At 43.4% G+C, this 27,284-nt stretch overlaps 4 non-coding genes across 4 annotated transcripts; all 4 read right to left on the reverse strand.

Moving 5' to 3' along the window:
• Positions 1 to 5,880: 5,880 nt before the first annotated feature.
• TRNAY-GUA (transfer RNA tyrosine (anticodon GUA)) lies at positions 5,881 to 5,966 on the reverse strand. Its single transcript is given in 2 exon segments — positions 5,881 to 5,916; positions 5,930 to 5,966. It is a non-coding gene; the product is annotated as a tRNA-Tyr (tRNA).
• Positions 5,967 to 9,587: 3,621 nt separating this feature from the next.
• TRNAY-GUA (transfer RNA tyrosine (anticodon GUA)) lies at positions 9,588 to 9,673 on the reverse strand. The gene is given in 2 exon segments: positions 9,588 to 9,623; positions 9,637 to 9,673. It is a non-coding gene; the product is annotated as a tRNA-Tyr (tRNA).
• A 3,621-nt stretch (positions 9,674 to 13,294) lies between these two features.
• On the reverse strand, positions 13,295 to 13,380 carry TRNAY-GUA (transfer RNA tyrosine (anticodon GUA)). Its single transcript is given in 2 exon segments — positions 13,295 to 13,330; positions 13,344 to 13,380. It is a non-coding gene; the product is annotated as a tRNA-Tyr (tRNA).
• Positions 13,381 to 24,410: 11,030 nt separating this feature from the next.
• TRNAY-GUA (transfer RNA tyrosine (anticodon GUA)) lies at positions 24,411 to 24,496 on the reverse strand. The gene is given in 2 exon segments: positions 24,411 to 24,446; positions 24,460 to 24,496. It is a non-coding gene; the product is annotated as a tRNA-Tyr (tRNA).
• Positions 24,497 to 27,284: the final 2,788 nt, after the last annotated feature.

Here is a 27,284-nt window from a genome sequence, read left to right on the forward strand (position 1 = left end):
CTGACTACCCTGCTCTGCTTAATATCGTGCAAAAGGGTCTCGGACATCAGGGCTCAGGAAGTGGACTGGAAATTGTTTTCGCCGACAGGCGTTCCCTTTCATATAACAAAGAGAACTAACACAGGGATCAGGACAGTCGATTATGCAGCATTTCCAGAAGGGCCCAAATTATGTCCAGTCAGTGGTTTGAAGCTGTATGAAAGTAACTCAACACAGTTCAGGTCCACAGTGGAATCACAATTGTGATAAGGAAACCCTTTATGGCAGTTTGGACAGCTACCTTGGCAAGATGGGTGAAGTGGTGCATGAGCCAAGCTGGCGTAGGTACAAGTCATTTCGGAGCACATTCGGTTAGGGGTGCCATGGCATCCACAGCATTCAGAATGGGGGCATGCCTAGCGGACATTTTGAAGGCAGGGGTTTGGTCCAACAAGTCGACTTTTAAGAACTTTTATTTTAGACCAATCGGCCAGGTGACTACGTTGGTAGTGAGTAAGCTTGGAACAAGCATAATCCGAGCCTACCCGTCTTGACATAGAATACTGATTTTCAATACATTTGTAATAGAAAGTCATGATTCTATTAAAGATACTGAGGCAAAGGATTATCCCACCCTATCAATTGCGTAAATAGACTGGAATGACTGTGATCAGAATTACTGATTATAAGGAAGTTTGGAATTTAATTTCTGACATGTTCTTTTGCGATTGCCCACCCAGTTTATAGTGGAGTTTTTCATTGGTGCTGTTTGTGAATTGGCAGGTACAGAACCCAAGACGTCAAGTACATGAGGAGTAAAAGAGACGTGGTGGAGGTTTCCAGCGTTAACTGGTTGGGACGCAGTTATGGATCAGCGAAAGAAAGAGGCCGAAGGAAGGCAGACAATGTTATACTGGACTTTAGTGTATGATTGGTTACAAGAAGTCACATAAAAGAAGAACCAATTAAATACAAACTCATATATCGCTAAAATTCATGGGATTTGTAGTTTTAGCTGTTTCTTTTTATGGTTGTGTTTTTTAAAGTTGTTGGCTGCTCGAGAAGTAAAGAGTTGAGCATAATCTTTCGCCTCCATGACTTTAATAGAATCATGTCTTTCTATTACGAATGCATTGAAAATCTGTATTTATTGTGTAATTTGTGCAGATTTCAAGCCATCCCGCAAAAAACATAGTGGTATTTCAGTCCTGCGTTTTCATAGTGTTTACAAGCCTGTCACTTACCTGCCATGACTCCACTATTACTCTATCCCCCCAACCCCCAATCCACCCATTACTCTCCAAACATTCACCTGTCGGTCTAACATTTGTAAACAATACAAGATAGAAAAGCATACTTATTCTGACATCAAGTGTTTAAAACAATGCACCTTCAAACACTGACTACATTTAATAAAAATTGCAATAACATATTTGATATTAAGCTGTGGTGGATATATAGATGATCTGCTGTGTATTTCTGCGATTTTTTAAATACGAAAACTTTCACATTACAAAAAAAAAGCCACTTAGAAATGCGGGGGGTTCAACCCGCGACCTCATTGCCACAAATCATGCCCTCCACCTCCGAGCAACATCCGCGAAGCACAATAGTGCCTTCCTGAATAAAGGATTAATGCATGATCCGTGGAACCAGGCTACGTAGCTCTCTGTGTTTAACCCATTCCTTTTTTGCTCATTTCACCCACACTGGAATCATGGCTTGTAAGGTATGTATTACAATACAACAAACATTGGGATTGCTTGGTTCTTTCTCAGTCGCTCTTTTCCCAGTACATAAATGCAGAATGCTAACTCTTTTACGCGGGACCGAGCCTCATCCTTTGAAACCCCAGGCAGCCGGCCTGCGCTGGGAACGTGTTCTTTCTGTTTAATCTGCGATGTTTTTCATGAAATAAGCATACAAAATAACATGTTTGTATTTATAGGGGGTACTTCATTTCCAGAGAACAGGGGTTTTTTTATCAATAGGAGCCCAGCTGTATTTCTGCACGAGTTACTGGCGACCTCCCTACACATAATACAAAATTGCTGCCACGTCCACAGGAAACACATCATGTCTCTTCTGATTCTCTCGGTACTTCTACTACCCCAGCACCCCTCCCTCCACGTAAAGCACCCTGTTCTGTTGGTATAAGAATTTGGTAATTCTTAAAATGCTACCAAAAAAAAAATGTCCTTCGAGCCGGATTTGAACCAGCGACCTAAGGATATCTGAATTTCCACTACAGTCCTCGGCTCTACCAACTGAGCTATCGAAGGATCCTGGCTTTGTACGCTATGAATAGCATATTTTTGTATCTCATCACAGAATGTTGTTCCTTCTGTTTTATAAATCTATTTCTCAAAGCAATATACAGTAAAATGTACCTCTAAACAAATCCCTGGCCCTTTCTATATTTGGTAAGTGAAAAAGGGAAACATTTTAAGAGAAAATTGAGAGTGAAAGTGACTAAGATACATCCTGCAAATATAGCTGTATACTGCTGTCTTCGGATTTCTTGTATTTCCTATGTTTCTATTAAAATGGCATAATGAAGTAACAGTTGATACAGATGGGGCTTAATAGCCGCCGATTAACAGACTCGCCAGCCAGCAAGCTGCTGAAACACTAAATGCCCACTGCAAAGCTATACAATGTTGAATGTAAATCTTACGTAATTTGAGTTCATAATATATTCTGAACCATTGTACCTGCGTAGTACAAAAAGGACGCACAGTCGGAGAGGAGATTGCAACAACTATCTTTTTAACTGCTAACATTGAACTGGCTTCCTTTCGCCAGTCCTCCTCTCACTAACCCAATGTCACACTTAACACGCCCCCAACAGGGGGCCTTGGGCTTAAAAGCACAGGGGATCGTAACACCACCCCTGGACAAATGTTCAAAACTCTGAATCAGCACTCTTCGACCCAGCGGCTTCCTTGTTACTTGTTGGGGTCTGGTGCCCATTTCACTGGTGCCACTACCTCCTAGCGGGTTACCCAACAGTCCACCTCGAGCTGCACCTCCACTGGGCGGGACCCAAAGGTTGTCCCGAGGCTCCCGGTGCTGCAGATCTGGTTCTAGTTCCGGCGGAGGTGATTCACAGTCCTCTCTCTCGACCAGGTGTTTGAACAAAGAGCTGTTTCTCGTGATCTCCTTGTCTTCGACCAACCTAATCCTCCTCTGGCTTTATGGTCTATTGTAGAACCTCTCCACTCATTTGCCCACATTTTACCTTTGATAGTACTGGGACAAGGAAGGGGCGACCCTGGTGGCGTGGGCGATTTCGGGGGATCTTGGGCAAAACCAGGACTTTCGGGAGAGGCTTAGAAATTCATCAGAGAATCCTGGGCTCCCAAAACCAAGAAGGCCTACAGAGGTGCTTGGGATAAGTGGAGTAAATGGTGCATGGAGAGGGAAATACATCCTGTTCAAACAGATGTAGTCGATGTGGTGAAATTCCTGGTCAATCAGGCAGCTCAGGGTAGAGTATACTGGACTATTTACACATATCGTTCAGCGATTTCGGTAGGGCATGAAAACGTAGAAAGTCACCCCTTGGGCGAACATCCACTGGCGTGTAGAGTACTCAAAGGAATAAAAAGTATGATACCACCGGCTCTGAGATATCACCGTCTTTGGGACGTTAGTGGGGTGTTGAGATTGTTTGAGTCCTGGCCGGATAATGGCGGTCTGTCCAGGAAGGCTCTGTGGGCTAATCTGACTACCCTGCTCTGCTTAATATCGTGCAAAAGGGTCTCGGACATCAGGGCTCAGGAAGTGGACTGGAAATTGTTTTCGCCGACAGGCGTTCCCTTTCATATAACAAAGAGAACTAACACAGGGATCAGGACAGTCGATTATGCAGCATTTCCAGAAGGGCCCAAATTATGTCCAGTCAGTGGTTTGAAGCTGTATGAAAGTAACTCAACACAGTTCAGGTCCACAGTGGAATCACAATTGTGATAAGGAAACCCTTTATGGCAGTTTGGACAGCTACCTTGGCAAGATGGGTGAAGTGGTGCATGAGCCAAGCTGGCGTAGGTACAAGTCATTTCGGAGCACATTCGGTTAGGGGTGCCATGGCATCCACAGCATTCAGAATGGGGGCATGCCTAGCGGACATTTTGAAGGCAGGGGTTTGGTCCAACAAGTCGACTTTTAAGAACTTTTATTTTAGACCAATCGGCCAGGTGACTACGTTGGTAGTGAGTAAGCTTGGAACAAGCATAATCCGAGCCTACCCGTCTTGACATAGAATACTGATTTTCAATACATTTGTAATAGAAAGTCATGATTCTATTAAAGATACTGAGGCAAAGGATTATCCCACCCTATCAATTGCGTAAATAGACTGGAATGACTGTGATCAGAATTACTGATTATAAGGAAGTTTGGAATTTAATTTCTGACATGTTCTTTTGCGATTGCCCACCCAGTTTATAGTGGAGTTTTTCATTGGTGCTGTTTGTGAATTGGCAGGTACAGAACCCAAGACGTCAAGTACATGAGGAGTAAAAGAGACGTGGTGGAGGTTTCCAGCGTTAACTGGTTGGGACGCAGTTATGGATCAGCGAAAGAAAGAGGCCGAAGGAAGGCAGACGATGTTATACTGGACTTTAGTGTATGATTGGTTACAAGAAGTCACATAAAAGAAGAACCAATTAAATACAAACTAATATATCGCTAAAATTCATGGGATTTGTAGTTTTAGCTGTTTCTTTTTATGGTTGTGTTTTTTAAAGTTGTTGGCTGCTCGAGAAGTAAAGAGTTGAGCATAATCTTTCGCCTCCATGACTTTAATAGAATCATGTCTTTCTATTACGAATGCATTGAAAATCTGTATTTATTGTGTAATTTGTGCAGATTTCAAGCCATCCCGCAAAAAACATAGTGGTATTTCAGTCCTGCGTTTTCATAGTGTTTACAAGCCTGTCACTTACCTGCCATGACTCCACTATTACTCTATCCCCCCAACCCCCAATCCACCCATTACTCTCCAAACATTCACCTGTCGGTCTAACATTTGTAAACAATACAAGATAGAAAAGCATACTTATTCTGACATCAAGTGTTTAAAACAATGCACCTTCAAACACTGACTACATTTAATAAAAATTGCAATAACATATTTGATATTAAGCTGTGGTGGATATATAGATGATCTGCTGTGTATTTCTGCGATTTTTTAAATACGAAAACTTTCACATTACAAAAAAAAAGCCACTTAGAAATGCGGGGGGTTCAACCCGCGACCTCATTGCCACAAATCATGCCCTCCACCTCCGAGCAACATCCGCGAAGCACAATAGTGCCTTCCTGAATAAAGGATTAATGCATGATCCGTGGAACCAGGCTACGTAGCTCTCTGTGTTTAACCCATTCCTTTTTTGCTCATTTCACCCACACTGGAATCATGGCTTGTAAGGTATGTATTACAATACAACAAACATTGGGATTGCTTGGTTCTTTCTCAGTCGCTCTTTTCCCAGTACATAAATGCAGAATGCTAACTCTTTTACGCGGGACCGAGCCTCATCCTTTGAAACCCCAGGCAGCCGGCCTGCGCTGGGATCGTGTTCTTTCTGTTTAATCTGCGATGTTTTTCATGAAATAAGCATACAAAATAACATGTTTGTATTTATAGGGGGTACTTCATTTCCAGAGAACAGGGGTTTTTTTATCAATAGGAGCCCAGCTGTATTTCTGCACGAGTTACTGGCGACCTCCCTACACATAATACAAAATTGCTGCCACGTCCACAGGAAACACATCATGTCTCTTCTGATTCTCTCGGTACTTCTACTACCCCAGCACCCCCCCCTCCACGTAAAGCACCCTGTTCTGTTGGTATAAGAATTTGGTAATTCTTAAAATGCTACCAAAAAAAAAATGTCCTTCGAGCCGGATTTGAACCAGCGACCTAAGGATATCTGAATTTCCACTACAGTCCTCCGCTCTACCAACTGAGCTATCGAAGGATCCTGGCTTTGTACGCTATGAATAGCATATTTTTGTATCTCATCACAGAATGTTGTTCCTCCTGTTTTATAAATCTATTTCTCAAAGCAATATACAGTAAAATGTACCTCTAAACAAATCCCTGGCCCTTTCTATATTTGGTAAGTGAAAAAGGGAAACATTTTAAGAGAAAATTGAGAGTGAAAGTGACTAAGATACATCCTGCAAATATAGCTGTATACTGCTGTCTTCGGATTTCTTGTATTTCCTATGTTTCTATTAAAATGGCATAATGAAGTAACAGTTGATACAGATGGGGCTTAATAGCCGCCGATTAACAGACTCGCCAGCCAGCAAGCTGCTGAAACACTAAATGCCCACTGCAAAGCTATACAATGTTGAATGTAAATCTTACGTAATTTGAGTTCATAATATATTCTGAACCATTGTACCTGCGTAGTACAAAAAGGACGCACAGTCGGAGAGGAGATTGCAACAACTATCTTTTTAACTGCTAACATTGAACTGGCTTCCTTTCGCCAGTCCTCCTCTCACTAACCCAATGTCACACTTAACACGCCCCCAACAGGGGGCCTTGGGCTTAAAAGCACAGGGGATCGTAACACCACCCCTGGACAAATGTTCAAAACTCTGAATCAGCACTCTTCGACCCAGCGGCTTCCTTGTTACTTGTTGGGGTCTGGTGCCCATTTCACTGGTGCCACTACCTCCTAGCGGGTTACCCAACAGTCCACCTCGAGCTGCACCTCCACTGGGCGGGACCCAAAGGTTGTCCCGAGGCTCCCGGTGCTGCAGATCTGGTTCTAGTTCCGGCGGAGGTGATTCACAGTCCTCTCTCTCGACCAGGTGTTTGAACAAAGAGCTGTTTCTCGTGATCTCCTTGTCTTCGACCAACCTAATCCTCCTCTGGCTTTATGGTCTATTGTAGAACCTCTCCACTCATTTGCCCACATTTTACCTTTGATAGTACTGGGACAAGGAAGGGGCGACCCTGGTGGCGTGGGCGATTTCGGGGGATCTTGGGCAAAACCAGGACTTTCGGGAGAGGCTTAGAAATTCATCAGAGAATCCTGGGCTCCCAAAACCAAGAAGGCCTACAGAGGTGCTTGGGATAAGTGGAGTAAATGGTGCATGGAGAGGGAAATACATCCTGTTCAAACAGATGTAGTCGATGTGGTGAAATTCCTGGTCAATCAGGCAGCTCAGGGTAGAGTATACTGGACTATTTACACATATCGTTCAGCGATTTCGGTAGGGCATGAAAACGTAGAAAGTCACCCCTTGGGCGAACATCCACTGGCGTGTAGAGTACTCAAAGGAATAAAAAGTATGATACCACCGGCTCTGAGATATCACCGTCTTTGGGACGTTAGTGGGGTGTTGAGATTGTTTGAGTCCTGGCCGGATAATGGCGGTCTGTCCAGGAAGGCTCTGTGGGCTAATCTGACTACCCTGCTCTGCTTAATATCGTGCAAAAGGGTCTCGGACATCAGGGCTCAGGAAGTGGACTGGAAATTGTTTTCGCCGACAGGCGTTCCCTTTCATATAACAAAGAGAACTAACACAGGGATCAGGACAGTCGATTATGCAGCATTTCCAGAAGGGCCCGAATTATGTCCAGTCAGTGGTTTGAAGCTGTATGAAAGTAACTCAACACAGTTCAGGTCCACAGTGGAATCACAATTGTGATAAGGAAACCCTTTATGGCAGTTTGGACAGCTACCTTGGCAAGATGGGTGAAGTGGTGCATGAGCCAAGCTGGCATAGGTACAAGTCATTTCGGAGCACATTCGGTTAGGGGTGCCATGGCATCCACAGCATTCAGAATGGGGGCATGCCTAGCGGACATTTTGAAGGCAGGGGTTTGGTCCAACAAGTCGACTTTTAAGAACTTTTATTTTAGACCAATCGGCCAGGTGACTACGTTGGTAGTGAGTAAGCTTGGAACAAGCATAATCCGAGCCTACCCGTCTTGACATAGAATACTGATTTTCAATACATTTGTAATAGAAAGTCATGATTCTATTAAAGATACTGAGGCAAAGGATTATCCCACCCTATCAATTGCGTAAATAGACTGGAATGACTGTGATCGGAATTACTGATTATAAGGAAGTTTGGAATTTAATTTCTGACATGTTCTTTTGCGATTGCCCACCCAGTTTATAGTGGAGTTTTTCATCGGTGCTGTTTGTGAATTGGCAGGTACAGAACCCAAGACGTCAAGTACATGAGGAGTAAAAGAGACGTGGTGGAGGTTTCCAGCGTTAACTGGTTGGGACGCAGTTATGGATCAGCGAAAGAAAGAGGCCGAAGGAAGGCAGACGATGTTATACTGGACTTTAGTGTATGATTGGTTACAAGAAGTCACATAAAAGAAGAACCAATTAAATACAAACTCATATATCGCTAAAATTCATGGGATTTGTAGTTTTAGCTGTTTCTTTTTATGGTTGTGTTTTTTAAAGTTGTTGGCTGCTCGAGAAGTAAAGAGTTGAGCATAATCTTTCGCCTCCATGACTTTAATAGAATCATGTCTTTCTATTACGAATGCATTGAAAATCTGTATTTATTGTGTAATTTGTGCAGATTTCAAGCCATCCCGCAAAAAACATAGTGGTATTTCAGTCCTGCGTTTTCATAGTGTTTACAAGCCTGTCACTTACCTGCCATGACTCCACTATTACTCTATCCCCCCAACCCCCAATCCACCCATTACTCTCCAAACATTCACCTGTCGGTCTAACATTTGTAAACAATACAAGATAGAAAAGCATACTTATTCTGACATCAAGTGTTTAAAACAATGCACCTTCAAACAATGACTACATTTAATAAAAATTGCAATAACATATTTGATATTAAGCTGTGGTGGATATATAGATGATCTGCTGTGTATTTCTGCGATTTTTTAAATACGAAAACTTTCACATTACAAAAAAAAAAGCCACTTAGAAATGCGGGGGGTTCAACCCGCGACCTCATTGCCACAAGTCATGCCCTCCACCTCCGAGCAACATCCGCGAAGCACAATAGTGCCTTCCTGAATAAAGGATTAATGCATGATCCGTGGAACCAGGCTACGTAGCTCTCTGTGTTTAACCCATTCCTTTTTTGCTCATTTCACCCACACTGGAATCGTGGCTTGACAGGTATGTATTACAATACAACAAACATTGGGATTGCTTGGTTCTTTCTCAGTCGCTCTTTTCCCAGTACATAAATGCAGAATGCTAACTCTTTTACGCGGGACCGAGCCTCATCCTTTGAAACCCCAGGCAGCCTGCCTGCGCTGGGAACGTGTTCTTTCTGTTTAATCTGCGATGTTTTTCATGAAATAAGCATACAAAATAACGTGTTTGTATTTATAGGGGGTACTTCATTTCCAGAGAACAGGGTTTTTTTTATCAATAGGAGCCCAGCTGTATTTCTGCACGAGTTACTGGCGACCTCCCTACACATAATACAAAATGGCTGCCACGTCCACAGGAAACACATCATGTCTCTTCTGATTCTCTCGGTACTTCTACTACCCCAGCACCCCTCCCTTCACGTAAAGCACCCTGTTCTGTTGGTATAAGAATTTGGTAATTCTTAAAATGCTACCAAAAAAAAAAATGTCCTTCGAGCCGGATTTGAACCAGCGACCTAAGGATATCTAAATTTCCACTACAGTCCTCCGCTCTACCAACTGAGCTATCAAAGGCTCCTGGCTTTGTACGCTATGAATAGCATATTTTTGTATCTCATCACAGAATGTTGTTCCTTCTGTTTTATAAATCTATTTCTCAAAGCAATATACAGTAAAATTTACCTCTAAACAAATCCCTGGCCCTTTCTATATTTGGTAAGTGAAAAAGGGAAACATTTTAAGAGAAAATTGAGAGTGAAAGTGACTAAGATACATCCTGCAAATATAGCTGTATACTGCTGTCTTCGGATTTCTTGTATTGCCTATGTTTCTATTAAAATGGCATAATGAAGTAACAGTTGATACAGATGGGGCTTAATAGCCGCCGATTAACAGACTCGCCAGCCAGCAAGCTGCTGAAACACTAAATGCCCACTGCAAAGCTATGCAATGTTGAATGTAAATCTTACGTAATTTGAGTTCATAATATATTCTGAACCATTGTACCTGCGTAGTACAAAAAGGACGCACAGTCGGAGAGGAGATTGCAACAACTATCTTTTTAACTGCTAACATTGAACTGGCTTCCTTTCGCCAGTCCTCCTCTCACTAACCCAATGTCACACTTAACACGCCCCCAACAGGGGGCCTTGGGCTTAAAAGCACAGGGGATCGTAACACCACCCCTGGACAAATGTTCAAAACTCTGAATCAGCACTCTTCGACCCAGCGGCTTCCTTGTTACTTGTTGGGGTCTGGTGCCCATTTCACTGGTGCCACTACCTCCTAGCGGGTTACCCAACAGTCCACCTCGAGCTGCACCTCCACTGGGCGGGACCCAAAGGTTGTCCCGAGGCTCCCGGTGCTGCAGATCTGGTTCTAGTTCCGGCGGAGGTGATTCACAGTCCTCTCTCTCGACCAGGTGTTTGAACAAAGAGCTGTTTCTCGTGATCTCCTTGTCTTCGACCAACCTAATCCTCCTCTGGCTTTATGGTCTATTGTAGAACCTCTCCACTCATTTGCCCACATTTTACCTTTGATAGTACTGGGACAAGGAAGGGGCGACCCTGGTGGCGTGGGCGATTTCGGGGGATCTTGGGCAAAACCAGGACTTTCGGGAGAGGCTTAGAAATTCATCAGAGAATCCTGGGCTCCCAAAACCAAGAAGGCCTACAGAGGTGCTTGGTATAAGTGGAGTAAATGGTGCATGGAGAGGGAAATACATCCTGTTCAAACAGATGTAGTCGATGTGGTGAAATTCCTGGTCAATCAGGCAGCTCAGGGTAGAGTATACTGGACTATTTACACATATCGTTCAGCGATTTCGGTAGGGCATGAAAACGTAGAAAGTCACCCCTTGGGCGAACATCCACTGGCGTGTAGAGTACTCAAAGGAATAAAAAGTATGATACCACCGGCTCTGAGATATCACCGTCTTTGGGACGTTAGTGGGGTGTTGAGATTGTTTGAGTCCTGGCCGGATAATGGCGGTCTGTCCAGGAAGGCTCTGTGGGCTAATCTGACTACCCTGCTCTGCTTAATATCGTGCAAAAGGGTCTCGGACATCAGGGCTCAGGAAGTGGACTGGAAATTGTTTTCGCCGACAGGCGTTCCCTTTCATATAACAAAGAGAACTAACACAGGGATCAGGACAGTCGATTATGCAGCATTTCCAGAAGGGCCCGAATTATGTCCAGTCAGTGGTTTGAAGCTGTATGAAAGTAACTCAACACAGTTCAGGTCCACAGTGGAATCACAATTGTGATAAGGAAACCCTTTATGGCAGTTTGGACAGCTACCTTGGCAAGATGGGTGAAGTGGTGCATGAGCCAAGCTGGCATAGGTACAAGTCATTTCGGAGCACATTCGGTTAGGGGTGCCATGGCATCCACAGCATTCAGAATGGGGGCATGCCTAGCGGACATTTTGAAGGCAGGGGTTTGGTCCAACAAGTCGACTTTTAAGAACTTTTATTTTAGACCAATCGGCCAGGTGACTACGTTGGTAGTGAGTAAGCTTGGAACAAGCATAATCCGAGCCTACCCGTCTTGACATAGAATACTGATTTTCAATACATTTGTAATAGAAAGTCATGATTCTATTAAAGATACTGAGGCAAAGGATTATCCCACCCTATCAATTGCGTAAATAGACTGGAATGACTGTGATCGGAATTACTGATTATAAGGAAGTTTGGAATTTAATTTCTGACATGTTCTTTTGCGATTGCCCACCCAGTTTATAGTGGAGTTTTTCATCGGTGCTGTTTGTGAATTGGCAGGTACAGAACCCAAGACGTCAAGTACATGAGGAGTAAAAGAGACGTGGTGGAGGTTTCCAGCGTTAACTGGTTGGGACGCAGTTATGGATCAGCGAAAGAAAGAGGCCGAAGGAAGGCAGACGATGTTATACTGGACTTTAGTGTATGATTGGTTACAAGAAGTCACATAAAAGAAGAACCAATTAAATACAAACTCATATATCGCTAAAATTCATGGGATTTGTAGTTTTAGCTGTTTCTTTTTATGGTTGTGTTTTTTAAAGTTGTTGGCTGCTCGAGAAGTAAAGAGTTGAGCATAATCTTTCGCCTCCATGACTTTAATAGAATCATGTCTTTCTATTACGAATGCATTGAAAATCTGTATTTATTGTGTAATTTGTGCAGATTTCAAGCCATCCCGCAAAAAACATAGTGGTATTTCAGTCCTGCGTTTTCATAGTGTTTACAAGCCTGTCACTTACCTGCCATGACTCCACTATTACTCTATCCCCCCAACCCCCAATCCACCCATTACTCTCCAAACATTCACCTGTCGGTCTAACATTTGTAAACAATACAAGATAGAAAAGCATACTTATTCTGACATCAAGTGTTTAAAACAATGCACCTTCAAACAATGACTACATTTAATAAAAATTGCAATAACATATTTGATATTAAGCTGTGGTGGATATATAGATGATCTGCTGTGTATTTCTGCGATTTTTTAAATACGAAAACTTTCACATTACAAAAAAAAAAGCCACTTAGAAATGCGGGGGGTTCAACCCGCGACCTCATTGCCACAAGTCATGCCCTCCACCTCCGAGCAACATCCGCGAAGCACAATAGTGCCTTCCTGAATAAAGGATTAATGCATGATCCGTGGAACCAGGCTACGTAGCTCTCTGTGTTTAACCCATTCCTTTTTTGCTCATTTCACCCACACTGGAATCGTGGCTTGACAGGTATGTATTACAATACAACAAACATTGGGATTGCTTGGTTCTTTCTCAGTCGCTCTTTTCCCAGTACATAAATGCAGAATGCTAACTCTTTTACGCGGGACCGAGCCTCATCCTTTGAAACCCCAGGCAGCCTGCCTGCGCTGGGAACGTGTTCTTTCTGTTTAATCTGCGATGTTTTTCATGAAATAAGCATACAAAATAACGTGTTTGTATTTATAGGGGGTACTTCATTTCCAGAGAACAGGGTTTTTTTTATCAATAGGAGCCCAGCTGTATTTCTGCACGAGTTACTGGCGACCTCCCTACACATAATACAAAATGGCTGCCACGTCCACAGGAAACACATCATGTCTCTTCTGATTCTCTCGGTACTTCTACTACCCCAGCACCCCTCCCTTCACGTAAAGCACCCTGTTCTGTTGGTATAAGAATTTGGTAATTCTTAAAATGCTACCAAAAAAAAAAATGTCCTTCGAGCCGGATTTGAACCAGCGACCTAAGGATATCTAAATTTCCACTACAGTCCTCCGCTCTACCAACTGAGCTATCAAAGGCTCCTGGCTTTGTACGCTATGAATAGCATATTTTTGTATCTCATCACAGAATGTTGTTCCTTCTGTTTTATAAATCTATTTCTCAAAGCAATATACAGTAAAATTTACCTCTAAACAAATCCCTGGCCCTTTCTATATTTGGTAAGTGAAAAAGGGAAACATTTTAAGAGAAAATTGAGAGTGAAAGTGACTAAGATACATCCTGCAAATATAGCTGTATACTGCTGTCTTCGGATTTCTTGTATTGCCTATGTTTCTATTAAAATGGCATAATGAAGTAACAGTTGATACAGATGGGGCTTAATAGCCGCCGATTAACAGACTCGCCAGCCAGCAAGCTGCTGAAACACTAAATGCCCACTGCAAAGCTATGCAATGTTGAATGTAAATCTTACGTAATTTGAGTTCATAATATATTCTGAACCATTGTACCTGCGTAGTACAAAAAGGACGCACAGTCGGAGAGGAGATTGCAACAACTATCTTTTTAACTGCTAACATTGAACTGGCTTCCTTTCGCCAGTCCTCCTCTCACTAACCCAATGTCACACTTAACACGCCCCCAACAGGGGGCCTTGGGCTTAAAAGCACAGGGGATCGTAACACCACCCCTGGACAAATGTTCAAAACTCTGAATCAGCACTCTTCGACCCAGCGGCTTCCTTGTTACTTGTTGGGGTCTGGTGCCCATTTCACTGGTGCCACTACCTCCTAGCGGGTTACCCAACAGTCCACCTCGAGCTGCACCTCCACTGGGCGGGACCCAAAGGTTGTCCCGAGGCTCCCGGTGCTGCAGATCTGGTTCTAGTTCCGGCGGAGGTGATTCACAGTCCTCTCTCTCGACCAGGTGTTTGAACAAAGAGCTGTTTCTCGTGATCTCCTTGTCTTCGACCAACCTAATCCTCCTCTGGCTTTATGGTCTATTGTAGAACCTCTCCACTCATTTGCCCACATTTTACCTTTGATAGTACTGGGACAAGGAAGGGGCGACCCTGGTGGCGTGGGCGATTTCGGGGGATCTTGGGCAAAACCAGGACTTTCGGGAGAGGCTTAGAAATTCATCAGAGAATCCTGGGCTCCCAAAACCAAGAAGGCCTACAGAGGTGCTTGGTATAAGTGGAGTAAATGGTGCATGGAGAGGGAAATACATCCTGTTCAAACAGATGTAGTCGATGTGGTGAAATTCCTGGTCAATCAGGCAGCTCAGGGTAGAGTATACTGGACTATTTACACATATCGTTCAGCGATTTCGGTAGGGCATGAAAACGTAGAAAGTCACCCCTTGGGCGAACATCCACTGGCGTGTAGAGTACTCAAAGGAATAAAAAGTATGATACCACCGGCTCTGAGATATCACCGTCTTTGGGACGTTAGTGGGGTGTTGAGATTGTTTGAGTCCTGGCCGGATAATGGCGGTCTGTCCAGGAAGGCTCTGTGGGCTAATCTGACTACCCTGCTCTGCTTAATATCGTGCAAAAGGGTCTCGGACATCAGGGCTCAGGAAGTGGACTGGAAATTGTTTTCGCCGACAGGCGTTCCCTTTCATATAACAAAGAGAACTAACACAGGGATCAGGACAGTCGATTATGCAGCATTTCCAGAAGGGCCCGAATTATGTCCAGTCAGTGGTTTGAAGCTGTATGAAAGTAACTCAACACAGTTCAGGTCCACAGTGGAATCACAATTGTGATAAGGAAACCCTTTATGGCAGTTTGGACAGCTACCTTGGCAAGATGGGTGAAGTGGTGCATGAGCCAAGCTGGCGTAGGTACAAGTCATTTCGGAGCACATTCGGTTAGGGGTGCCATGGCATCCACAGCATTCAGAATGGGGGCATGCCTAGCGGACATTTTGAAGGCAGGGGTTTGGTCCAACAAGTCGACTTTTAAGAACTTTTATTTTAGACCAATCGGCCAGGTGACTACGTTGGTAGTGAGTAAGCTTGGAACAAGCATAATCCGAGCCTACCCGTCTTAACATAGAATACTGATTTTCAATACATTTGTAATAGAAAGTCATGATTCTATTAAAGATACTGAGGTAAAGGATTATCCCACCCTATCAATTGCGTAAATAGACTGGAATGACTGTGATCGGAATTACTGATTATAAGGAAGTTTGGAATTTAATTTCTGACATGTTCTTTTGCGATTGCCCACCCAGTTTATAGTGGAGTTTTTCATTGGTGCTGTTTGTGAATTGGCAGGTACAGAACCCAAGACGTCAAGTACATGAGGAGTAAAAGAGACGTGGTGGAGGTTTCCAGCGTTAACTGGTTGGGACGCAGTTATGGATCAGCGAAAGAAAGAGGCCGAAGGAAGGCAGACGATGTTATACTGGACTTTAGTGTATGATTGGTTACAAGAAGTCACATAAAAGAAGAACCAATTAAATACAAACTCATATATCGCTAAAATTCATGGGATTTGTAGTTTTAGCTGTTTCTTTTAATGGTTGTGTTTTTTAAAGTTGTTGCTGCTCGAGAAGTAAAGAGTTGAGCATAATCTTTCGCCTCCATGACTTTAATAGAATCATGTCTTTCTATTACGAATGCATTGAAAATCTGTATTTATTGTGTAATTTGTGCAGATTTCAAGCCATCCCGCAAAAAACATAGTGGTATTTCAGTCCTGCGTTTTCATAGTGTTTACAAGCCTGTCACTTACCTGCCATGACTCTACTATTACTCTATCCCCCCAACCCCCAATCCACCCATTACTCTCCAAACATTCACCTGTCGGTCTAACATTTGTAAACAATACAAGATAGAAAAGCATACTTATTCTGACATCAAGTGTTTAAAACAATGCACCTTCAAACACTGACTACATTTAATAAAAATTGCAATAACATATTTGATATTAAGCTGTGGTGGATATATAGATGATCTGCTGTGTATTTCTGCGATTTTTTAAATACGAAAACTTTCACATTACAAAAAAAAAGCCACTTAGAAATGCGGGGGGTTCAACCCGCGACCTCATTGCCACAAGTCATGCCCTCCACCTCCGAGCAACATCCGCGAAGCACAATAGTGCCTTCCTGAATAAAGGATTAATGCATGATCCGTGGAACCAGGCAACGTAGCTCTCTGTGTTTAACCCATTCCTTTTTTGCTCATTTCACCCACACTGGAATCGTGGCTTGTAAGGTATGTATTACAATACAACAAACATTGGGATTGCTTGGTTCTTTCTCAGTCGCTCTTTTCCCAGTACATAAATGCAGAATGCTAACTCTTTTACGCGGGACCGAGCCTCATCCTTTGAAACCCCAGGCAGCCTGCCTGCGCTGGGAACGTGTTCTTTCTGTTTAATCTGCGATGTTTTTCATGAAATAAGCATACAAAATAACGTGTTTGTATTTATAGGGGGTACTTCATTTCCAGAGAACAGGGTTTTTTTTATCAATAGGAGCCCAGCTGTATTTCTGCACGAGTTACTGGCGACCTCCCTAAACATAATACAAAATGGCTGCCACGTCCACAGGAAACACATCATGTCTCTTCTGATTCTCTCGGTACTTCTACTACCCCAGCACCCCTCCCTCCACGTAAAGCACCCTGTTCTGTTGGTATAAGAATTTGGTAATTCTTAAAATGCTACCAAAAAAAAAAATGTCCTTCGAGCCGGATTTGAACCAGCGACCTAAGGATATCTGAATTTCCACTACAGTCCTCGCTCTACCAACTGAGCTATCGAAGGCTCCTGGCTTTGTACGCTATGAATAGCATATTTTTGTATCTCATCACAGAATGTTGTTCCTTCTGTGTTATAAATCTATTTCTCAAAGCAATATACAGTAAAATGTACCTCTAAACAAATCCCTGGCCCTTTCTATATTTGGTAAGTGAAAAAGGGAAACATTTTAAGAGAAAATTGAGAGTGAAAGTGACTAAGATACAGCCTGCAAATATAGCTGTATACTGCTGTCTTCGGATTTCTTGTATTGCCTATGTTTCTATTAAAATGGCATAATGAAGTAACAGTTGATACAGATGGGGCTTAATAGCCGCCGATTAACAGACTCGCCAGCCAGCAAGCTGCTGAAACACTAAATGCCCACTGCAAAGCTATACAATGTTGAATGTAAATCTTACGTAATTTGAGTTCATAATATATTCTGAACCATTGTACCTGCGTAGTACAAAAAGGACGCACAGTCGGAGAGGAGATTGCAACAACTATCTTTTTAACTGCTAACATTGAACTGGCTTCCTTTCGCCAGTCCTCCTCTCACTAACCCAATGTCACACTTAACACGCCCCCAACAGGGGGCCTTGGGCTTAAAAGCACAGGGGATCGTAACACCACCCCTGGACAAATGTTCAAAACTCTGAATCAGCACTCTTCGACCCAGCGGCTTCCTTGTTACTTGTTGGGGTCTGGTGCCCATTTCACTGGTGCCACTACCTCCTAGCGGGTTACCCAACAGTCCACCTCGAGCTGCACCTCCACTGGGCGGGACCCAAAGGTTGTCCCGAGGCTCCCGGTGCTGCAGATCTGGTTCTAGTTCCGGCGGAGGTGATTCACAGTCCTCTCTCTCGACCAGGTGTTTGAACAAAGAGCTGTTTCTCGTGATCTCCTTGTCTTCGACCAACCTAATCCTCCTCTGGCTTTATGGTCTATTGTAGAACCTCTCCACTCATTTGCCCACATTTTACCTTTGATAGTACTGGGACAAGGAAGGGCCGACCCTGGTGGCGTGGGCGATTTCGGGGGATCTTGGGCAAAACCAGGACTTTCGGGAGATGCTTAGAAATTCATCAGAGAATCCTGGGCTCCCAAAACCAAGAAGGCCTACAGAGGTGCTTGGGATAAGTGGAGTAAATGGTGCATGGAGAGGGAAATACATCCTGTTCAAACAGATGTAGTCGATGTGGTGAAATTCCTGGTCAATCAGGCAGCTCAGGGTAGAGTATACTGGACTATTTACACATATCGTTCAGCGATTTCGGTAGGGCATGAAAACGTAGAAAGTCACCCCTTGGGCGAACATCCACTGGCGTGTAGAGTACTCAAAGGAATAAAAAGTATGATACCACCGGCTCTGAGATATCACCGTCTTTGGGACGTTAGTGGGGTGTTGAGATTGTTTGAGTCCTGGCCGGATAATGGCGGTCTGTCCAGGAAGGCTCTGTGGGCTAATCTGACTACCCTGCTCTGCTTAATATCGTGCAAAAGGGTCTCGGACATCAGGGCTCAGGAAGTGGACTGGAAATTGTTTTCGCCGACAGGCGTTCCCTTTCATATAACAAAGAGAACTAACACAGGGATCAGGACAGTCGATTATGCAGCATTTCCAGAAGGGCCCAAATTATGTCCAGTCAGTGGTTTGAAGCTGTATGAAAGTAACTCAACACAGTTCAGGTCCACAGTGGAATCACAATTGTGATAAGGAAACCCTTTATGGCAGTTTGGACAGCTACCTTGGCAAGATGGGTGAAGTGGTGCATGAGCCAAGCTGGCGTAGGTACAAGTCATTTCGGAGCACATTCGGTTAGGGGTGCCATGGCATCCACAGCATTCAGAATGGGGGCATGCCTAGCGGACATTTTGAAGGCAGGGGTTTGGTCCAACAAGTCGACTTTTAAGAACTTTTATTTTAGACCAATCGGCCAGGTGACTACGTTGGTAGTGAGTAAGCTTGGAACAAGCATAATCCGAGCCTACCCGTCTTGACATAGAATACTGATTTTCAATACATTTGTAATAGAAAGTCATGATTCTATTAAAGATACTGAGGCAAAGGATTATCCCACCCTATCAATTGCGTAAATAGACTGGAATGACTGTGATCGGAATTACTGATTATAAGGAAGTTTGGAATTTAATTTCTGACATGTTCTTTTGCGATTGCCCACCCAGTTTATAGTGGAGTTTTTCATTGGTGCTGTTTGTGAATTGGCAGGTACAGAACCCAAGACGTCAAGTACATGAGGAATAAAAGAGACGTGGTGGAGGTTTCCAGCGTTAACTGGTTGGGACGCAGTTATGGATCAGCGAAAGAAAGAGGCCGAAGGAAGGCAGACGATGTTATACTGGACTTTAGTGTATGATTGGTTACAAGAAGTCACATAAAAGAAGAACCAATTAAATACAAACTCATATATCGCTAAAATTCATGGGATTTGTAGTTTTAGCTGTTTCTTTTTATGGTTGTGTTTTTTAAAGTTGTTGGCTGCTCGAGAAGTAAAGAGTTGAGCATAATCTTTCGCCTCCATGACTTTAATAGAATCATGTCTTTCTATTACGAATGCATTGAAAATCTGTATTTATTGTGTAATTTGTGCAGATTTCAAGCCATCCCGCAAAAAACATAGTGGTATTTCAGTCCTGCGTTTTCATAGTGTTTACAAGCCTGTCACTTACCTGCCATGACTCCACTATAACTCTATCCCCCCAACCCCCAATCCACCCATTACTCTCCAAACATTCACCTGTCGGTCTAACATTTGTAAACAATACAAGATAGAAAAGCATACTTATTCTGACATCAAGTGTTTAAAACAATGCACCTTCAAACACTGACTACATTTAATAAAAATTGCAATAACATATTTGATATTAAGCTGTGGTGGATATATAGATGATCTGCTGTGTATTTCTGCGATTTTTTAAATACGAAAACTTTCACATTACAAAAAAAAAAGCCACTTAGAAATGCTGGGGGTTCAACCCGCGACCTCATTGCCACAAGTCATGCCCTCCACCTCCGAGCAACATCCTCGAAGCACAATAGTGCCTTCCTGAATAAAGGATTAATGCATGATCCGTGGAACCAGGCTACGTAGCTCTCTGTGTTTAACCCATTCCTTTTTTGCTCATTTCACCCACACTGGAATCGTGGCTTGTAAGGTATGTATTACAATACAACAAACATTGGGATTGCTTGGTTCTTTCTCAGTCGCTCTTTTCCCAGTACATAAATGCAGAATGCTAACTCTTTTACGCGGGACCGAGCCTCATCCTTTGAAACCCCAGGCAGCCTGCCTGCGCTGGGAACGTGTTCTTTCTGTTTAATCTGCGATGTTTTTCATGAAATAAGCATACAAAATAACGTGTTTGTATTTATAGGGGGTACTTCATTTCCAGAGAACAGGGTTTTTTTTATCAATAGGAGCCCAGCTGTATTTCTGCACGAGTTACTGGCGACCTCCCTACACATAATACAAAATGGCTGCCACGTCCACAGGAAACACATCATGTCTCTTCTGATTCTCTCGGTACTTCTACTACCCCAGCACCCCTCCCTCCACGTAAAGCACCCTGTTCTGTTGGTATAAGAATTTGGTAATTCTTAAAATGCTACCAAAAAAAAAAATGTCCTTCGAGCCGGATTTGAACCAGTGACCTAAGGATATCTGAATTTCCACTACAGTGCTCCGCTCTACCAACTGAGCTATCGAAGGTTCCTGGCTTTCTACGCTATGAATAGCATATTTTTGTATCTCATCACAGAATGTTGTTCCTTCTGTTTTATAAATCTATTTCTCAAAGCAATATACAGTAAAATGTACCTCTAAACAAATCCCTGGCCCTTTCTATATTTGGTAAGTGAAAAAGGGAAACATTTTAAGAGAAAATTGAGAGTGAAAGTGACTAAGATACATCCTGCAAATATAGCTGTATACTGCTGTCTTCGGATTTCTTGTATTTCCTATGTTTCTATTAAAATGGCATAATGAAGTAACAGTTGATACAGATGGGGCTTAATAGCCGCCGATTAACAGACTCGCCAGCCAGCAAGCTGCTGAAACACTAAATGCCCACTGCAAAGCTATACAATGTTGAATGTAAATCTTACGTAATTTGAGTTCATAATATATTCTGAACCATTGTACCTGCGTAGTACAAAAAGGACGCACAGTCGGAGAGGAGATTGCAACAACTATCTTTTTAACTGCTAACATTGAACTGGCTTCCTTTCGCCAGTCCTCCTCTCACTAACCCAATGTCACACTTAACACGCCCCCAACAGGGGGCCTTGGGCTTAAAAGCACAGGGGATCGTAACACCACCCCTGGACAAATGTTCAAAACTCTGAATCAGCACTCTTCGACCCAGCGGCTTCCTTGTTACTTGTTGGGGTCTGGTGCCCATTTCACTGGTGCCACTACCTCCTAGCGGGTTACCCAACAGTCCACCTCGAGCTGCACCTCCACTGGGCGGGACCCAAAGGTTGTCCCGAGGCTCCCGGTGCTGCAGATCTGGTTCTAGTTCCGGCGGAGGTGATTCACAGTCCTCTCTCTCGACCAGGTGTTTGAACAAAGAGCTGTTTCTCGTGATCTCCTTGTCTTCGACCAACCTAATCCTCCTCTGGCTTTATGGTCTATTGTAGAACCTCTCCACTCATTTGCCCACATTTTACCTTTGATAGTACTGGGACAAGGAAGGGGCGACCCTGGTGGCGTGGGCGATTTCGGGGGATCTTGGGCAAAACCAGGACTTTCGGGAGAGGCTTAGAAATTCATCAGAGAATCCTGGGCTCCCAAAACCAAGAAGGCCTACAGAGGTGCTTGGGATAAGTGGAGTAAATGGTGCATGGAGAGGGAAATACATCCTGTTCAAACAGATGTAGTCGATGTGGTGAAATTCCTGGTCAATCAGGCAGCTCAGGGTAGAGTATACTGGACTATTTACACATATCGTTCAGCGATTTCGGTAGGGCATGAAAACGTAGAAAGTCACCCCTTGGGCGAACATCCACTGGCGTGTAGAGTACTCAAAGGAATAAAAAGTATGATACCACCGGCTCTGAGATATCACCGTCTTTGGGACGTTAGTGGGGTGTTGAGATTGTTTGAGTCCTGGCCGGATAATGGCGGTCTGTCCAGGAAGGCTCTGTGGGCTAATCTGACTACCCTGCTCTGCTTAATATCGTGCAAAAGGGTCTCGGACATCAGGGCTCAGGAAGTGGACTGGAAATTGTTTTCGCCGACAGGCGTTCCCTTTCATATAACAAAGAGAACTAACACAGGGATCAGGACAGTCGATTATGCAGCATTTCCAGAAGGGCCCAAATTATGTCCAGTCAGTGGTTTGAAGCTGTATGAAAGTAACTCAACACAGTTCAGGTCCACAGTGGAATCACAATTGTGATAAGGAAACCCTTTATGGCAGTTTGGACAGCTACCTTGGCAAGATGGGTGAAGTGGTGCATGAGCCAAGCTGGCGTAGGTACAAGTCATTTCGGAGCACATTCGGTTAGGGGTGCCATGGCATCCACAGCATTCAGAATGGGGGCATGCCTAGCGGACATTTTGAAGGCAGGGGTTTGGTCCAACAAGTCGACTTTTAAGAACTTTTATTTTAGACCAATCGGCCAGGTGACTACGTTGGTAGTGAGTAAGCTTGGAACAAGCATAATCCGAGCCTACCCGTCTTGACATAGAATACTGATTTTCAATACATTTGTAATAGAAAGTCATGATTCTATTAAAGATACTGAGGCAAAGGATTATCCCACCCTATCAATTGCGTAAATAGACTGGAATGACTGTGATCAGAATTACTGATTATAAGGAAGTTTGGAATTTAATTTCTGACATGTTCTTTTGCGATTGCCCACCCAGTTTATAGTGGAGTTTTTCATTGGTGCTGTTTGTGAATTGGCAGGTACAGAACCCAAGACGTCAAGTACATGAGGAGTAAAAGAGACGTGGTGGAGGTTTCCAGCGTTAACTGGTTGGGACGCAGTTATGGATCAGCGAAAGAAAGAGGCCGAAGGAAGGCAGACAATGTTATACTGGACTTTAGTGTATGATTGGTTACAAGAAGTCACATAAAAGAAGAACCAATTAAATACAAACTCATATATCGCTAAAATTCATGGGATTTGTAGTTTTAGCTGTTTCTTTTTATGGTTGTGTTTTTTAAAGTTGTTGGCTGCTCGAGAAGTAAAGAGTTGAGCATAATCTTTCGCCTCCATGACTTTAATAGAATCATGTCTTTCTATTACGAATGCATTGAAAATCTGTATTTATTGTGTAATTTGTGCAGATTTCAAGCCATCCCGCAAAAAACATAGTGGTATTTCAGTCCTGCGTTTTCATAGTGTTTACAAGCCTGTCACTTACCTGCCATGACTCCACTATTACTCTATCCCCCCAACCCCCAATCCACCCATTACTCTCCAAACATTCACCTGTCGGTCTAACATTTGTAAACAATACAAGATAGAAAAGCATACTTATTCTGACATCAAGTGTTTAAAACAATGCACCTTCAAACACTGACTACATTTAATAAAAATTGCAATAACATATTTGATATTAAGCTGTGGTGGATATATAGATGATCTGCTGTGTATTTCTGCGATTTTTTAAATACGAAAACTTTCACATTACAAAAAAAAAGCCACTTAGAAATGCGGGGGGTTCAACCCGCGACCTCATTGCCACAAATCATGCCCTCCACCTCCGAGCAACATCCGCGAAGCACAATAGTGCCTTCCTGAATAAAGGATTAATGCATGATCCGTGGAACCAGGCTACGTAGCTCTCTGTGTTTAACCCATTCCTTTTTTGCTCATTTCACCCACACTGGAATCATGGCTTGTAAGGTATGTATTACAATACAACAAACATTGGGATTGCTTGGTTCTTTCTCAGTCGCTCTTTTCCCAGTACATAAATGCAGAATGCTAACTCTTTTACGCGGGACCGAGCCTCATCCTTTGAAACCCCAGGCAGCCGGCCTGCGCTGGGAACGTGTTCTTTCTGTTTAATCTGCGATGTTTTTCATGAAATAAGCATACAAAATAACATGTTTGTATTTATAGGGGGTACTTCATTTCCAGAGAACAGGGGTTTTTTTATCAATAGGAGCCCAGCTGTATTTCTGCACGAGTTACTGGCGACCTCCCTACACATAATACAAAATTGCTGCCACGTCCACAGGAAACACATCATGTCTCTTCTGATTCTCTCGGTACTTCTACTACCCCAGCACCCCTCCCTCCACGTAAAGCACCCTGTTCTGTTGGTATAAGAATTTGGTAATTCTTAAAATGCTACCAAAAAAAAAATGTCCTTCGAGCCGGATTTGAACCAGCGACCTAAGGATATCTGAATTTCCACTACAGTCCTCCGCTCTACCAACTGAGCTATCGAAGGATCCTGGCTTTGTACGCTATGAATAGCATATTTTTGTATCTCATCACAGAATGTTGTTCCTTCTGTTTTATAAATCTATTTCTCAAAGCAATATACAGTAAAATGTACCTCTAAACAAATCCCTGGCCCTTTCTATATTTGGTAAGTGAAAAAGGGAAACATTTTAAGAGAAAATTGAGAGTGAAAGTGACTAAGATACATCCTGCAAATATAGCTGTATACTGCTGTCTTCGGATTTCTTGTATTTCCTATGTTTCTATTAAAATGGCATAATGAAGTAACAGTTGATACAGATGGGGCTTAATAGCCGCCGATTAACAGACTCGCCAGCCAGCAAGCTGCTGAAACACTAAATGCCCACTGCAAAGCTATACAATGTTGAATGTAAATCTTACGTAATTTGAGTTCATAATATATTCTGAACCATTGTACCTGCGTAGTACAAAAAGGACGCACAGTCGGAGAGGAGATTGCAACAACTATCTTTTTAACTGCTAACATTGAACTGGCTTCCTTTCGCCAGTCCTCCTCTCACTAACCCAATGTCACACTTAACACGCCCCCAACAGGGGGCCTTGGGCTTAAAAGCACAGGGGATCGTAACACCACCCCTGGACAAATGTTCAAAACTCTGAATCAGCACTCTTCGACCCAGCGGCTTCCTTGTTACTTGTTGGGGTCTGGTGCCCATTTCACTGGTGCCACTACCTCCTAGCGGGTTACCCAACAGTCCACCTCGAGCTGCACCTCCACTGGGCGGGACCCAAAGGTTGTCCCGAGGCTCCCGGTGCTGCAGATCTGGTTCTAGTTCCGGCGGAGGTGATTCACAGTCCTCTCTCTCGACCAGGTGTTTGAACAAAGAGCTGTTTCTCGTGATCTCCTTGTCTTCGACCAACCTAATCCTCCTCTGGCTTTATGGTCTATTGTAGAACCTCTCCACTCATTTGCCCACATTTTACCTTTGATAGTACTGGGACAAGGAAGGGGCGACCCTGGTGGCGTGGGCGATTTCGGGGGATCTTGGGCAAAACCAGGACTTTCGGGAGAGGCTTAGAAATTCATCAGAGAATCCTGGGCTCCCAAAACCAAGAAGGCCTACAGAGGTGCTTGGGATAAGTGGAGTAAATGGTGCATGGAGAGGGAAATACATCCTGTTCAAACAGATGTAGTCGATGTGGTGAAATTCCTGGTCAATCAGGCAGCTCAGGGTAGAGTATACTGGACTATTTACACATATCGTTCAGCGATTTCGGTAGGGCATGAAAACGTAGAAAGTCACCCCTTGGGCGAACATCCACTGGCGTGTAGAGTACTCAAAGGAATAAAAAGTATGATACCACCGGCTCTGAGATATCACCGTCTTTGGGACGTTAGTGGGGTGTTGAGATTGTTTGAGTCCTGGCCGGATAATGGCGGTCTGTCCAGGAAGGCTCTGTGGGCTAATCTGACTACCCTGCTCTGCTTAATATCGTGCAAAAGGGTCTCGGACATCAGGGCTCAGGAAGTGGACTGGAAATTGTTTTCGCCGACAGGCGTTCCCTTTCATATAACAAAGAGAACTAACACAGGGATCAGGACAGTCGATTATGCAGCATTTCCAGAAGGGCCCAAATTATGTCCAGTCAGTGGTTTGAAGCTGTATGAAAGTAACTCAACACAGTTCAGGTCCACAGTGGAATCACAATTGTGATAAGGAAACCCTTTATGGCAGTTTGGACAGCTACCTTGGCAAGATGGGTGAAGTGGTGCATGAGCCAAGCTGGCGTAGGTACAAGTCATTTCGGAGCACATTCGGTTAGGGGTGCCATGGCATCCACAGCATTCAGAATGGGGGCATGCCTAGCGGACATTTTGAAGGCAGGGGTTTGGTCCAACAAGTCGACTTTTAAGAACTTTTATTTTAGACCAATCGGCCAGGTGACTACGTTGGTAGTGAGTAAGCTTGGAACAAGCATAATCCGAGCCTACCCGTCTTGACATAGAATACTGATTTTCAATACATTTGTAATAGAAAGTCATGATTCTATTAAAGATACTGAGGCAAAGGATTATCCCACCCTATCAATTGCGTAAATAGACTGGAATGACTGTGATCAGAATTACTGATTATAAGGAAGTTTGGAATTTAATTTCTGACATGTTCTTTTGCGATTGCCCACCCAGTTTATAGTGGAGTTTTTCATTGGTGCTGTTTGTGAATTGGCAGGTACAGAACCCAAGACGTCAAGTACATGAGGAGTAAAAGAGACGTGGTGGAGGTTTCCAGCGTTAACTGGTTGGGACGCAGTTATGGATCAGCGAAAGAAAGAGGCCGAAGGAAGGCAGACGATGTTATACTGGACTTTAGTGTATGATTGGTTACAAGAAGTCACATAAAAGAAGAACCAATTAAATACAAACTAATATATCGCTAAAATTCATGGGATTTGTAGTTTTAGCTGTTTCTTTTTATGGTTGTGTTTTTTAAAGTTGTTGGCTGCTCGAGAAGTAAAGAGTTGAGCATAATCTTTCGCCTCCATGACTTTAATAGAATCATGTCTTTCTATTACGAATGCATTGAAAATCTGTATTTATTGTGTAATTTGTGCAGATTTCAAGCCATCCCGCAAAAAACATAGTGGTATTTCAGTCCTGCGTTTTCATAGTGTTTACAAGCCTGTCACTTACCTGCCATGACTCCACTATTACTCTATCCCCCCAACCCCCAATCCACCCATTACTCTCCAAACATTCACCTGTCGGTCTAACATTTGTAAACAATACAAGATAGAAAAGCATACTTATTCTG

The sequence above is a fragment of the Ambystoma mexicanum genome (genome assembly GCF_040938575.1).
Source record: "Ambystoma mexicanum isolate Mex_15411 chromosome 12 unlocalized genomic scaffold, UKY_AmexF1_1 Mex_chr12_unloc.2, whole genome shotgun sequence".
NCBI classification, from domain to species: domain Eukaryota; kingdom Metazoa; phylum Chordata; class Amphibia; order Caudata; family Ambystomatidae; genus Ambystoma; species Ambystoma mexicanum.